The sequence below is a fragment of the Pezoporus wallicus genome, unplaced genomic scaffold (genome assembly GCF_028554395.1).
Source record: "Pezoporus wallicus isolate ANWC-B61680 ecotype Strahan unplaced genomic scaffold, APGP_CSIRO_Pwel_v1 contig_8006, whole genome shotgun sequence".
Taxonomy (NCBI): Eukaryota; Metazoa; Chordata; class Aves; order Psittaciformes; family Psittacidae; genus Pezoporus; species Pezoporus wallicus.
The window spans coordinates 1,113,307-1,128,549 of NW_026635487.1; the positions used below are offsets into that span (position 1 = coordinate 1,113,307).

General features: G+C 48.0%; 1 protein-coding gene across 1 annotated transcript in view; it reads left to right on the top strand.

Moving 5' to 3' along the window:
• The first annotated feature begins 11,318 nt into the window (after positions 1-11,318).
• Positions 11,319-15,243, top strand: part of RERE (arginine-glutamic acid dipeptide repeats) — a 222,064-nt gene continuing 218,139 nt past the window's right edge. Inside the window, exon 1 of the mRNA XM_057432133.1 lies at positions 11,319-11,397. The gene's annotated coding sequence lies outside the window, so the exon portion shown is untranslated. The remainder of the gene's footprint in view (positions 11,398-15,243) is intronic.

Here is a 15,243-nt window from a genome sequence, read left to right on the forward strand (position 1 = left end):
CAGCATCAGTGTCCAGCACAGCAGTACTGCAACCTGAGTGCTGTCAGATCGCCCACTGATGAGGACAGCTTTGTCCCTTTAGAGAGACCTGACACTCCATGTGTCCATAACACAGTGCTGGCTGGGATGATGATCTGGAGCGCTCAGTGTTCCTGTTTGATCCTGTTCACTTCTCTTCCCTGATTTTTGTGCCGTTCAGCAATGTTAGAAATGGTGGTTTTTCTTAGATCATTGATCTTAAAAAGAAACAGAATTTCAATTGAACATCAGATCAGCTCTCCTCCTTGCTGGAACTGCTCAGCTCAGTGAAATCGCAGGTAGGAGATTTTACTGCCTCTGGCATGGGTAAGAGCAATCTGAATACCCAGTGGGGTGGTTTTGCCTCCTGCATGAAATCCTGGGCACAAAGAAGCCACAGTCTCATTGCGTGCAGCCAGTGGGATCACCGTGGGGGAGCCCGTTGCATGCACCCTGTGCTCTGCACACTGTGCCGTGTTGCCCTGTCTCTGGAGAGGCAGAAGCTGTGGGAGTGAGCCATCCTTTGAAGGAATTCATTGACTGCAGAGCTCCATTAACACCCACTTGCTCATTCACAGCCGTGAAGACTCATGTAAACAGCCTCACACAATGCTGGGGGCTTGTCTTGCTGCAGCTGAAGGGAAAAGCCTCACAACAGCTCATGGGACCAGCAAGAGCAGATGAAGGGAATGCAGCTGCTGTGCTTTCCCCTCTGGAAGGAGGATATTTGGCTTTGCTGCTGTGTAGACTGCAAGGAGACATGAGGGTGGATGGTGGATGCAGGGAGAGAGGATCTCTGCTGGGCTGCCAGCCAGCCCTGCCTGCCCTGCAGCAGCATGGCAGGCTGTGGCCTCATGCTCCCTGTCACAGCAGGATTCAAACAACTGTGCCAGGCACCAGCTCGGTCCCACCACTCCCTTGGAGAGCTTTTATTACTGCTCTCTTTGTATTGCTGGTGAAGTTATTTCCTTGTAGACGGGAGCTGTGGGTGGGTGTGAGAACAACATGCAAGAGCCCTGCTCCTCTCTGAGCGCATGGGAGTGAGCTTAGCCTCTCCCTGCCTCCGGCTGCTGGGTCACCATGATGGGGCTCAAGCTGTCCTATACCAGGGAGTTCAGGCTCAGTCACATCTACAGTAAGAGACCTATTTATTTGGGTCCCCTCTTTTGCTCCCTAAGAAGGACTGCAGTGCTACCAGCTCTGACACACTTTACATGTGCTTTGTGCTCCATGGATAGATACAGACACGGGAAGTGCAGGGTGTGGAGCATGGCAAGAAGGAGAAATGAAGCCAAAGCAGCTGCAGCACTCAACTGTGCTAAGAAAAGCTGAAGGGGAAAAACACCCAAAGCGAAACAAGGAAGAGAACTGAGCAGGGAGGAAGCAAAAAGGTTGAGTGAAGAATTCAGGTGATAAAAACGAGATGCAAGATAAACCATAAGGAAGAAAACAGTCACGAGGTCCAGATCACCCCCTTGTGCCACACTTGAAGTGTGAGTGTGGGTGAGATCTCCTGTCTATAATACAATGAGCAGGCTCAGCTCTGCCTAGAAGCCCATAAGTTGAACCATCCTGGGTGGCAGTCACAGGTTTAAATTACAGGAAAGAGAAGAAATACAGGCAAGTTCTGTAGAATAAAAGCCTTGGACAAAGCCCAGGTACAATGACACCTTGCTGACAAGGGAGGCTGCAGCAGAGGCTCGGAGCAGCCCCAAGCCATCACCTCCTGCATGTAACAGGGCTGAGCCCCTTCTCCTTGGCTGTGCTTATGGTTCAGCGTCTGCCCTTGCTGATGCTGCCTGTCAGCAATCAGCAATTCTCCTGTTGAACAAGGTGTATGAGGTGAACCCAGTCATCCAAAGTAACGTGAGAAAGAGGGAGCTCAGTGATGGGCAGGGGTGTAGTGTTCCCCTGGAAAATGAGCTGGGAAAGCACCTGGCTCGGTGCATTCCGAAAGCTGAACATGAAGTGTTCCTTGGTTCCTTTTCAAGGACCAAGCTGGCCCAAGCAAGCATCATCCTGTGCTGTCCAAAAAAGGGCTTTTGTACAGAAGCAGGGAAACAGAAGCTGATTTTTGTGTGCATTTAACTTACAGCACAGGAGTTGCCCGGCCTCCCTGCTGACAAACCCCCCTTTCAATGTTGATCTCTGTTTAATAACAAGCACTTTATGATGTGTTTTAATCCCAGAAGCCATCCAATGCCACCAGCTGACTCTTGCTCATGAAATGCTGGCAAACAGTGTCAGTCACGAAGGCATCAGTGTCCTATGGCAGCTGCAGCAGTCAAAGCAAAAGGCACAGATAGAACTTTGTACATCAAGATGCCAGCACGCCTCGGCTGGTTGCTGTGGGTTTTATCCATCTCTCTTTGTAAGTGCTTGTTCTCACTCCCTGAAATCTGCAGAAGGGACTTCAATAATATGCATTGTATTAAACAGGCACCCAGGGCTGAAAAATAAGGGCTGATTCTGTTAATCCAACATACAGATGTTAAGACTAAAACCAGGTTAAAAAGCTTTTCAGTCTAAATTCCTGCATCCAAAAGATGCTGACAAAAGCAGTGTTTGCTAAAGCTCCTGAGCCACTGCTTTGGAGGGTAGCAGACAAATCCCTGCTTGCTAACCAGAGAGGAGCTGCAGGGCTTTTGTGACAGCAGGTTCCAGGATGTGCTTCTACCTCCACACTATTATTTTTGTCTCCTCATTGAAGCAGGTCTGCAAACAAAAGCTGAGGGAAAGCTCATGGGCTGCTGCTCTGCTGTTCCATCACAAAGCAACTGATCCATTTAACTACACTGCTTTAGGTAAGTCCTGACCTGTGGGGTTTATGCTCTGTAGTATTCGGATTCTTCTCCCATCTCCTGCAATAAACAGTGATTTAAAGACATATATTGTGGCTTTTATGTAGGCTGTCAAGTCACTAACAGCAGGAATAGCTGGATTGAGTCTAAAAGTCCAGTGTCCTGCAAAATCCAAGGAGCAGATGTTTCTAGGTATGAGCAGCCTAAACCCGGCTTTCCAAACAGGAAAGGTGTGTGTCTTCAGGAAGGCAGATGGGTTTCTCTGTTGCTGATACTAAAATCCTCCTGCCCAGCTGTTAGGGATGAAGAGCATTAAGAACAGTGCAGAGAGTCCCCAGGCAGGAGGCCAAGAGCTCTCCTCAGCCCCAGATCTGTTCTGAGACCTCGGATGTGTTGTTCCATTTCTCTATTGCTCGCTTGTCTCACCCGTCCCATGGGATGGATGACACTTTGCAAGCAAGGTGGGGGGAATTCATCAGTCGATTTTGTTCGGGGCTTTGAAGATAACAAGTGCTGAGGGGAAAAAAGAGACAGTGCTTGAAATGGAAATTTCCACGCTCCTGCCACTGTATTTTCTCTCCCTTTAAAAAAATACATTCAAATGTACCATCAAAGGTGGTGGTGTCGCAACACCAGGGAAAGAGCAGCTACAATGGAGAGGTGGGAGCCAGAAACCTCCTCCTGGAGGAGCAGATTTGCAGTGGGAAGGACACAAATGCAAATGTGAAATCAATCCCATCTCCCTTGAACGCTCTGGCCGTTTGTATCAGCTTAAAGTGGAGTCAGTCACTTAGGACACGAAGGGAAGCTTGTAAATCCATTTACTACTTTCTGCACTAAAGGGGAAGCAGTGGATTTATAGCACAGATGCAGTAAGTGAACAGATGAGGTGTTTTGTGTTAGAGGTAGAGGATAGCTCAACCTTTGAGTGAACAGAAAGCATTCAGGCCTTGGGACCCAGACGTATCAAACTGCTTTTTAGACTGATCTTCCCTCAGCCCTGACTCTGAGCTTTCATCAAAGGCACAGAGGTGTCTGTGACACACATCCTTCCGATTCCCATTTTGTCTGCGGTCACATGTGCTGGCAGCACAAGCCTTCTTGTGGCTTCCCTGCCATTGTGGCCATGGACTGCTGCGTCCCAAAAATGGGAATCCCTCCCAGGATGGTGAATTTGGCCTCCGCAGGCAAACCTGAATGTGGCTCATTGTAAAGATCTGAATTCCCCCCCAGCACCCCTTGTCTTGATTGCAGAAGGAAACCACTTTCTGCCTGGTTTAGCAAGACCCTGTGCCTTCTTGAACCAATCCAGTCATTCAGGAGCCCCCTTTCCTGCCAGGCCAGAGAGCCTGTACCAGAACCATCCTGATTTGGGTGTACTGGAGGCAGACAGCTTCCCAGCCTGTCATTCCAGATTCAACTGGCTTTTGCATATGCCTCTATTATGTGCAATCAGTTGCTGTTCACCGTAAGAAACATAGAAATGAGCCAACTCCATGCATGGAACAAGCTTGTCGCTGACAGTGAAGTGTCTTTAGATAAGACCAAGAGTTTAGATGCACCTGGAAATACACCCACTGTGGCTTTCACAAGGCGCCCTGTCCATGCGTGTGCAGCTGCAGGATACAACCCTGTACAGAACTGTGCTTTCCTACTGGGAAGAAGAGGATCACTATGTGTCTGGCTTTTCCATGCGTGGCTACAAAAGCTCTAACCATGCCCATGCGTTTGTGCGTGCAGATGTGCATATACTCAGTTACAACCTGATGTCCAGTGGCTGCTGCTTCTCAGACATAAGGCTCTGATACGTGGAAGTGAAGAGGAACCAAAACACACAACAGAGACACCCACAAACCTCTGATGCTTAGGATCCTTTTTACAGTATTCTACTTAAAAGGACTAGGGTCACTTTGTGATGTTATAATGTCAAAGCTGGTTGGGGTTGACAGTAGATTTGTTGTATTTTCCTTACCAGATTTTATCTGCTACGTAAATCACGGAATTAATCTCCTTGCAACTACCCTTAGGTATTATCAGGATACAGAAGTAAGCATCAAGGGTTGATGCAATTAATCCCACTCATGAGGAAAGCCTCATTAGTCATTTGCAGCTTCAGCACTGGTGACTTTCAAGGTGTACAGATCTCTCGTTAGATACATCTCATGTTCTGCAGATGGCCACTTTGTCTTCTTGCTGCATGCCCTGGAACATGCCCAAGTATACAAGAATGAGAGGAATGAGTGTTAGGGCTAAAATCTTTGTGTTCTTTTTCAATGGGGTTTCTTTTTTCCCCTTGCACGGTGCACATCCTAGCCTTTGATAAATGACTCTCGCTAGACGCTGTGGTAAGCCAACCTCTGCTAATATTCATTATGCAGAACCCACCAGGAAACGCTCTGAGTCAGGGAAATGGAAAACCTTTACAAGAGAAAAAGGAGTTTTTCTTGGTTTAATTCTTTGTTTTTAATGAGGTGTCGTGGTTTAACCCCAGCTGGCAGCTACGAACCACAGAGTCACTCACTGCCCCTGCTCCCGGGGCATGGGAGGAGGATCAGAATGTGGGAAAACCCCTGGGTTGGGATAAGAACAGTTTAATTATTGATGTATAATAATAATAATAATAATTGTAATGAAAATAGGGATGACAAAGAGGAATAAAACTCAATCAAGCAAAGCAAGTGATGCCTGATACAGCTCACCACCTGCTGACTGGTACCCAGCCCACCCCAAGCAGTGATCAGTCCCTTCTAGGCAGCTCTACATCCCAAGCATGATGTGCTACAGTATGGCATATCCCTTTGGCTAGTTCGGGTCACTTGTCCTGGCTCTGCTCCATCCCAGCTTCTTGTGCCCCTCCTCACTGGCACAGCACGGAAAACTGAGAATTCCATCATTTAGGGGAAGCCCTACTGACCACCAACTAACATATAGTGTGTTATCAACATTATTCTCAGACTAAAGCCAAAACACAGCACTGCACCAGCTATTGGGAGGAAAATGAACCTATCCCAGGCAAAGCCAGGACATGGGGAAACTAATCCATAACACTTCACATTTCTGGGATGTTTTAGAATATTAAACCCAGAAATTTCAGGGTTGAAAGTGCCTGGAAATAGTCACAAGTCACATAGGAATTAGGGCTTTTCCCTGCAAAAAGGTGGGACCAATCCCCAACTGAAGTGCATCACAGCACAGGCAACAAACAGGAGGAGCTGGAAGCCACTGCACCAGGAAACTATGGCACAGCTGCCATCATGGAGACATAGTGGGATGATTGGTGCAGCTGGAGTGCTGCAATGGATGGCAAGAAGCTCTTTGCAAGGAAGGCAAGAGGAGGTTGAGTGCCATCTATGTGGCCCATAAAGGACAATCAGGCAATCAGATCCAGTCAGCACGGGCTTATGAAAGGCAGGTCCTGCTTGACTAACCTGCTCTTCTGCTATGACAAGGCGACCCACTTAGTGGCTGCTGGCTATGTGGGCTTTAGTAAAGCCTTTGACACTGTTTCCTACAGCACTGTCCTGGAGAAACTGGCTGCTCATGGCAGGGATGGATGCACTGTTAGCCACCTGTGCCAGTGCCCACCATCCTCATAGTGAAGGATTTCTTCCTAATGTCTAATCTCAATCTACCCTCTTTCAGCTCAAAGCCATCACCCCTTATCCTATCCCTACCCGCCCTTGTCAAAAGTCTTTCAGATAAACAAATAACATGAATTTTTATCAGATTCTGTTGAGCCGCCGTAATTCTGTGAGCGCTTGAACGTGTGAATGTGCTCAAACTGATTTAAATCTTATTTACATTAATTTTGCTCTCATTGCCGCCCATACAGCCAGTTTTAAACAGAGTGAACTATGTCCAGGAGGAGTTTACAACCATCCGATGCCCTTCAAGTGGCATGAGACGTCTAACAAGCTCCCTAGTAATGTGTGTGAAGATGGAATTTGAAATTCCTGAGATTCCTACAGCAAACAAACCAGGAAAAACCCCAAAGCAAAGAGTTTGCATCGGAAGGGCTGGGATCCAGGCACTGCAAAGGGAAAGACAGAATCTATTCCTTCCCTGTGAGTGGAGTTAGGTCATCTGTAAAAGCCTCTCAGAATATTATCTTCTGAGCTAATCGCTGTATTGACATTTGCCTGTTTCATTAGAGCCGAGTTTTTACTGCATTGCTGAGGTTAGAACCTGACTCATCTGTCATGGTCAAGGGCTGGTTTGGAATTTCATGACTGCAGAATAAGATCTCTCCCCCTTATTTGAAGCAGTTGGGTTGAAACGGTGGCCACACAATTCCCAGTATCGGCGGGGTTTGACTTCCTGCTTCCCAGTTCTTGTTTTTCTCCTGCATTTTTGTTTCACCCACTTGGCAAAGTGACAGTTATTAAAAAAAGAGCCATGTTCAAGCATATTTGTGAAGAGATAATTTACATAAGTTAAATATGCCGCATACACTGAGATATAGATGTCAGCTAGAACAGATGCAAGGGCTGACAAAGGGAGAAAAGAAGAAACGCTATCTAAAACTACAAGTTAAAACCAATTTAGGCCAGAACTGAGCCACCTGTCCATGTAACAAACCTCCGGGGCACTGAACAGGTAAAGTCCTGGTCTCTATAACACGCCGACAGCCACTTTGCACAGGAGGGAACTGTCAGGGAAGGTTTATGCACGTGCATCGTGCATCTGAAAGGAGCCAGAAGTTGTCTGCAGAATCCTCCCGTACCCAGGGTGAGAATCCTTGCATCACACTCATAAATCCAGAAATGCTCCATGTCATTATTATACAAATGCATTTATCCCCTTCGAGAGTGTTTCTAGGGTTTGCTGGAACCGCTGCAGATGCTTTTCCCTACACCTGAATGCTATTTGGATTTGGCAGCCAAATTGTCATGAAACATGTTAACTCTTCACTCACTGATGATGTTTTGTCTGAAAGAGATTCTCCTTCTGTACCAGTGCCTGATTTCTGCCCATTCACTGAGTTTGGGTTTTTTTCCCCTGTAATGAAGAAGATGGAACTGTAACAGACAGCACAATATGACTTTGCCATAACATAAGAATAATACATCTATACACTTGCAGTTTCTGAGTTCTTTTGCTTCAGTGGATGTGGATGCATGAGCAGCAGAACAGAACTCTGGAGCTGAAAGGCCCAAAAGGGACTTGGCAGAACAGCCTGCGACAGGAGGTTTGTAAGAGCCTGGAAGATAGGAAAGCAGCAGATGAGGCAGGAGCAACACCATGTGTCACTCTAGTGTGACCCTGTTTGTGATGAAGACAGAAGCGTTTCCAGTCGACAGCAGAAACTGTTCCAGGTATAGAACACTCAGCAGAAATGCTGCTGCATCAGACCTGTAGAAATATCCCGGGGTAAGGACTGGGATTCTGAGGATTAACATTTTGTGTGTAGATACCTTCTGTGGCACGTTGGAATTTAAGTCTCTTTGTGGATTTGGCCAATTAGCCTTTCTGAGCATCAGCAATTTTACACCTCCCAGGAGCACTGCAGGGGAGAGGCACGAAACATTGCAAAGATGTCAGAAACTGTCTTATTAGAGATGTGCCAGGAGCTCCTGCGGACAATCTATATGTACATAAAATATTTCACGTGTAGAACGTGCCCTGTCATTTCGCCATCAATCTCTCTCCACTGGGATGCGGACCATGAAAATCTGCAGTCACCAGACGGGAGCAATGATCTCTCTGCAGCTTTTGGGTCTGCCTTGATCTTCCTTGTGTTAACTAAACCTTGTAGCGTCAGCAGGTAGAAGGTTACAGGATGAGCTTTGTGGGTTTGTTTATTGTTGTCTATAGGGAGGGCTGCATCTTTGCCACAAAGAAAAGCCCAACCCAACCAAAAACCCCAGCATCTTCAAGTGCTTTTCCTTGCAACAATGCTCTGCTTGAGAAGCAAACTTACAGTTGGATCATTTGGCTGTGGTATGAGGATGTGGGTATGTCTTCTAGAACGGGGTGTGAATAAGCACCTACTGCAGTTCAACCTGCATGAATTTCAGTAGGTACACACGCATATACTATACAATATAGGAGGAAATGCTCCCCAAACATGCTTACTTTTGTCTAACAGCAAAACAGGACATCCAAATGTGGAGTGAATACTTCTGATCCTTGTGTGGTGCTGTGATGATCACCAGGAGTTAATGGAAGAGGGAGAAAAGGAGGCTGCTGTGATTTTTTCCCCATCACGGAGACAGTGACTGGAGAAAGCTGTGGCGATTGGTACAGTTTTTAATGCATACACCCAGAGACCAAGGAACATGAAATTGTAATTAGCGGAGCAAATAGGAGAGATGGAATCAGACTCCATCAAGGACAGCTTAAGTGGAGCCTCCAAAATGGCTGTGTCAGACATTTAACTGATGTGCATTTTTAGACGCTTATCTAAATTAGTTATTAGAACACAATCAGCTCCGTGTCTCAACCTCTGGCGGTAACGTCCCTGAAGTTATGCTAGGGATAAATTTGTCCTGTACGCTCAGGGCAAAGAACTGAATTCCTCTGATGTACAGACCTCAAATCTCCTTGTGTGTGCCTTTCTCTTCAGTGAAAGCAGCTCCCACCCCCCTCTGCTAAAGCCAATAACGTTAACAGCCTCAAACTTATCTCCTGCGATAGACTAGAGTCAGCCGTGAAGGCAGTTTACAGAGATGGCAAACAGTTGGGGTTAGAGAAGTGTAATTGAGGGCAAAATCTGTCCTGACATAGCCTGGTGCTTTTTGAGGAAGAGGATACAACTCCACATGAGATTCCTCGCATCCCCAGAAGAACGTGTGCCTTTATTTACAGCCATGGGATTTCTTTTGCTGGCCACTGCTCTGGGGATGGAAGGTGAGGTTAATGGTAAGTAACAAATTTGCTCTATTTTTGGCACTATCTTTTCCAGCCATGCGATAGCTCTGAGGTGAAGCAGCTTAAACATCTCCTGAGCGACCAAGGGCTTTATTAATTGCTGTTCAGTAATTTGGAATGCTGCTGTTGTGACAACTTCCTCACCACACAGAGCATAAGCAGCATCAGGTCTTTATCTTGCTATGCACTTGGGCGTGATCCTAACTTTCTGTGCAAGACCACGAAGAGCGCCTTAATGTGGGTAATATGAAGCGTGGACCTAAAAGCTCTGTTGGACAGGAGCCACAGCGCAGCCAAAAGCTTCTGACAGAGCCATCAGATCTTGCACCTCGCCTCCTGTTTGAAGACACTTCAAACACATCGAGGCATAAGGCTGATAGCTGGTTACTTATTCATGAGAACGAGACAGCTTGGGAGAAGCACTTGTATGGAAGATGCACGTTGAACACGTACGACCCTAGAGCCAATGTGGAACGGTGCTAGGGGATTTATGGACTGAGTAGTGCAGTACCACGGCTGCGCTGCCTCCGCACCAGGCCCAGTGCATCTCTACAACTGCCTGACAGGAGGATGGAGCCGGGAAGGGGCTGGGCTCTGCTCCCAAGGGATGGGACAAGAGGAACCAGCCTCAAGCTGCACCAGGGCAGGTTTGGATGGAGCTGAGGAACAATTCCTGCCCCAAAGGGTGCTCAGGCATTGGAACAGGCTGCCCAGGGCAGGGCTGCAGGCACCGTCCCGGCAAGTGTTCACACAGCCTCAGTGCCATGGGTCAGTGGTGGCCTTGGCAGCGCTGGGAACGGTTGGACCGGATGAGCTTGAAGGGCTTTTCCAACCCAGCTGATTCTATGGTTCTGTGATCTGCACCAGCCTGGGCTGCACGGCCAAGGCCCACGCACCTGCTTGGCCGGTGGCACAGGGCTGGCACAGGCCATGCGGGAGGTGACAGCAACCTACAAACAACCCCTGCAGCGCGCTGGCAGCGCCCAAGGCCGGGCTGGACACCGGGGCTTGGAGCAAGCTGCTCTAGGGAAGGGGTCCCTGCCCGTGGCGGGGGCTGGAGCTGGGGCACCTTTAAGCTGCCTTCAACGCAACCCCCCCTGCGGTGCCGCGGCTCAATGGCTCACCGCCCCTCGGCAGCGCAGCAGCCGTGTCTGCGCGGCCTCCTTTGTGCCGCCGGGCCCGCGCCCCCCTCCGCCTTCCCCCTGCTCTTTTAAATCACTTCCATCCACTCTGTCCATTGGCTGCAACCTCCTGCCGGGTCACGGGGTATCCCTCCTCCTCCAATAGCGAGGCTGGATACTAGCATGCGGCTCCGGCCTGGCTGCGTTGCTGGGTGCCCGTTCGGTGCGTGCGTGCGTGAGGGAAGGCAGGCGGAGGCAGCGCTGAGCTGCCCGGACCCCGGCCCGCCGCCGCCCCTCCTCCTGCTTCCTCCTCCTCCTCTTCTTCCTCTTCCTCCTCCTTCTTCCCCCCACGGTCGCCGCCCCGCTCCTTGTCTCCCCGTTAAGATGCCCCTGGGCTGCCGCCGCTGAGGCACCGCGCGGGGACCCCGCCGCTCGCCGCTGCCGCCTCCGCCTCCGCCTCCTCCTCCTCCTCCCCGGGTTAGAGGGGAGCTGCTCCTCGCCGCTGCCACCGCCCCGCTCCCGCCCCGCCGCCGCTTTGTCCCGGCAGCGACACGGAGCCGCCGTGGATGGTGTAGCGCTCCGCCGAGGTAGGAGGGCGCGGAGCGGGGCCGCTTGACCGCGGTTTTGTTGTCTCCGTGGGGGCGAGGCCCTTCCGTTCCCGCGGTGGAGCCGCGCTCGGGGGGTCGGTGCCGGGGGAAGGGGTTGAGCCTGCGGACGGGGGTTGAGCCCCCTGCATCCCTGCGCTGGCCTGGGGAGGGGGGTGCGTGCGGGGGGCTGGTCTGTGTGTGTGTTTGGGTGTCTGCTGGAGAGTGCTGCCTGGGTAATGCTCAATGGAGAAGGGTTTAACTTGTTAACCTGAATAGGTGTGGGGTTGGGGAATACCGAACTTCAATGGGCACGGGGTGCAAATGGAGTGCGGTGTTTGAAAGAGGCACTTACCCGCCGGTGTGGTAGGTATGGAATGGTGAAATGGAGATTTTATGCGAATTAATTGTCGGTGGCACAGGGAGGGGTGGGGTTTCTTCTTTTTTTTTCTTCTTTATTTTCATTGTGTTCTGTTCCCTGTTCTCTTTCTAAAGCGTGAAAAGGAGATGACCAGAATCAGCAAAGTAGTAGGAGGCAGACAACATTAGAGGCTTCATTGCTCAAACTGGCTGTTCGGGGAATTGCTGGGGAGAAAACAATGTGATTCATTGTTGAAGTGAATCCCTCGGATTTATTTTTGCATACTGGTTGCAGTTATTTTGATTTACTGACTTCTTCTCCTGAGTTTTTCCTCGAAGCATCAGTGTCTGTGGAGACTGGCAGCTCCATCGTTTGTATGCAGTCAGCAGGCGACTGCCTGATGTCTGTTTACTCCTTGAGTTACGTTGACCAGCTACTGAAATCAAAGGCATTATTATGCTTGTGCACCAGTGTAGCTGAAATGAGGAGCTTCAGTCACTGGTTCTTACTGTCATGATTTAGTGGAAATCCTTTCTCAGCACAAGTCTGAAGTGTCAGGATTCAAATAGTGCGTCTGTTGTTAAATATGGAATTTAACCAGATAAAAATGAACACGGTGTCAAAAGAAGTAGCTGTTGGTTGTCAAAGGCTGTGTCAAATTGCCTTTTAATGTGCAATGTGTAATATTTCTTTGTAGTTCTACTATTACCAGGCAAGCATTTTGGTTTTTTTTTTGTATGCTGCTCCCTTAGAATTGAGAAATCCATGGTGGTTAAGAGGGGTGGAAGCGTTTCTATAATAAAGGCACTTCTGGTAAATACATCTCGTCTTGGTTTTAGCCCTTGAGTTTGTACCAGAAACTGGGGTTGATTTTGGTGGCCTGGTTTGGATGAATAGGGATTTTGGAGGTTTGCGTGTCAGTTCGGAGGTCTGGGGGGAAGAGGAGGAGGTAGATGCACACAATGCCCAGGCTTGGGAGCTCATTGTTCTTTGCCGTACACTCCGCTGTGTTTGGGACTGTGCTCTCACTCAAACACGCTATCTTTTGAGAAGTGAAAGATGGGGAATGGGAAGCGTTTTCCACCTCTTTCCGCCATCCCCAGAATGACCTTTTGGTAACCTCGCAAAAAAACCCTAAGTGAAATAGTAAATGAGAAGCTAAAGGGCGCCAAAACATTGTGTATGTTCTTTCTCCTCCCCTCCCAGTGCTGGCTCTGCTGCTTTCTCTGTCTGTGAGTGGATGTATAAAGAGAGAGGGAGCACATGAGGTGAGCCTTGGAAGTACACTCTCTTGAACCCCTCTCAACTTTCTTTCATGTTCTACCTTCCCCCCCCCCCCCCCCCCCCAAAATGAAACCCCCAGCTGGCTTGAAATAAGGATTACTATGCTTCAGATATGTGTATTGGCTTTGGGATGTTTGGTCTGGAGGCATGTGTGCAGGAGAGCTACTGTCAAAGGAGAGCACTTCATTCAGATAAATGCATTGGGATGGCAAATATAAAAGGAAGTGTGCAGAGGTCTGTTTTGGTGCATATATATGATTTTCTTTCTTGAGGATTGTTTAATGTTTCTGTTTATATAGCAGCATCTAAAGCAAAAAAAAAAAACCCAAACCAACCCTAAACCAATTGTAGAATCACAGTATATCTTGAAGTGGAAGGGACCCAAAAGGATCATCGAGTCCAACTCCCTGCTCCTTGCAGGATGACTCCTATAGCGTGTGATGAAGCTTTGGAAGCTGCACGAGGGGTTGCTGAGGGATGGTAAAATCTCAGCTCCCTGATAACTTCAGCTGGCTGGGGAGATGGAGGTTTACAGAAGGGGGTAAAAAATAACATGGGTGTTGTGGAGAAGCTTCCACTGTGCTAGACCCTTTGGAAAACAGGCAGCAGTGACTACCAGAGTTTAATTGTGAGGCCTCCAAGCTTTGGTTTTGACTCTTCAGCACACTTGAGTATCTAATTGGCATAAATGACTTCAGTGCCCTTATCTGAACAAAATGTGATGATTGCCTCTGGACTGAGGACTTGATTTATCTTTCTACCACTGGTGTGGTTTTGGTGTGGCCAGTGGTAATTTTAACGTTATTGTAGGCTATTGTCTGCATGAATGCAAAGATGCGAGTTTGCAGAGAGGTACAGTGAAATGCTTATGCTGCCTCTCTGTGGCTTCATGATTCCTGTGAATTTGTACTATAGAGTGCCAGAGAAAGGGATAACTCCATCTGGACAAAGCTCTTGATATCCCTCTGCAAAATGGGAAGCATTTGTTGGGCATAAAAGGGAAGCGGAGCTGGGAGAGACAAACCTTCCTGAAACAGTAATTACATAGCTGGGTTAACAAGTAGTGATTTCTTTGCATCCAGGGATTTGTTTTACCTTCGTGGGGGTTTTGTATGTGCACAACTCCATCCTGGAGTTGTGGATATGGATCCAGTGCTGCGGCAGCAAAAGGCTAATAATCCACACCATTCAGGAACGTGCAGGGATATGGTGTGTGTAATTCTTAATGCTGATTGCAGCTGAGGTGAGAAAGATGGCATTCTGATGTTGCAGTCTAATAAATGACTTCTTTAATAACACACTATTTGTAAATTTACTATCATAGCTGCAAAATGCATCTCTCTTTCCTAACCATACCGAGTGGTTGTTTTGCCCATAAAGAAGTGATTTCACTTTTGGGAGGGGGGGGGGAAAAGCGTGCTATGAGCATATAGAATTTTTCAAGTCTGTGTTACTGGCAGTGTAATGGCACAGCAGAACCTGTGTTATCCTCTCAGCAGAGCTGTTGGTACATTAAGATTGCCTGAGGGTAGCTTTGATTTCATTACGTGCCGTATTTAAGGGTGCTGTAAGCTTCGGTAATACGTTACACTCGGTGCTGTTGGCATATGAACACAGTACTTGGATTGTAGTTAATTTCCAGCTTAAAAAATAATGACAATAGGAAAACAATTAGTTACTCTGTGAGACTGAAATGAGGGAGCAACTATGTAAATTTACAAGGGGTGGTCGGGATTGGAGTGAACTATTAAAAGAACCCCAATCCACAACTCTGTAACATTCTCATATGGAAATGGTGTCCTGGTTAGACTGTATTTGAGCTTCAGCTATATTTCCCTCTGGTTTTCCTATTGAGATATATGACAGCTGTTTCAATTGCGTGAAGTCTAAACAAATCATCCTGCTTGACTTAAAGGGCTGCATAGGACCTGAGTTGAGCTCAGAGTGTAAATTTCAATCAATAGGCTTAAAATAGGCGTATTTTAAGACAGACCTATCTTGTAACCAAAACAGAACAGACCCACCTATTGATTTGCAACCTGTTTGTTTAGTGTGCTCTTTTAAAGCTGTTTGAAATGAAGCTTGTGCTCTGCTGCTGTGAAGTTGCTTTACTGCAATAGGGAAATGGCATGTGAAAATTGTGTTGGTGATGTGGAAGGTATCAAAAGGAGGTGAGTGTGATTAGATGCGCTTTGGAAATGGTG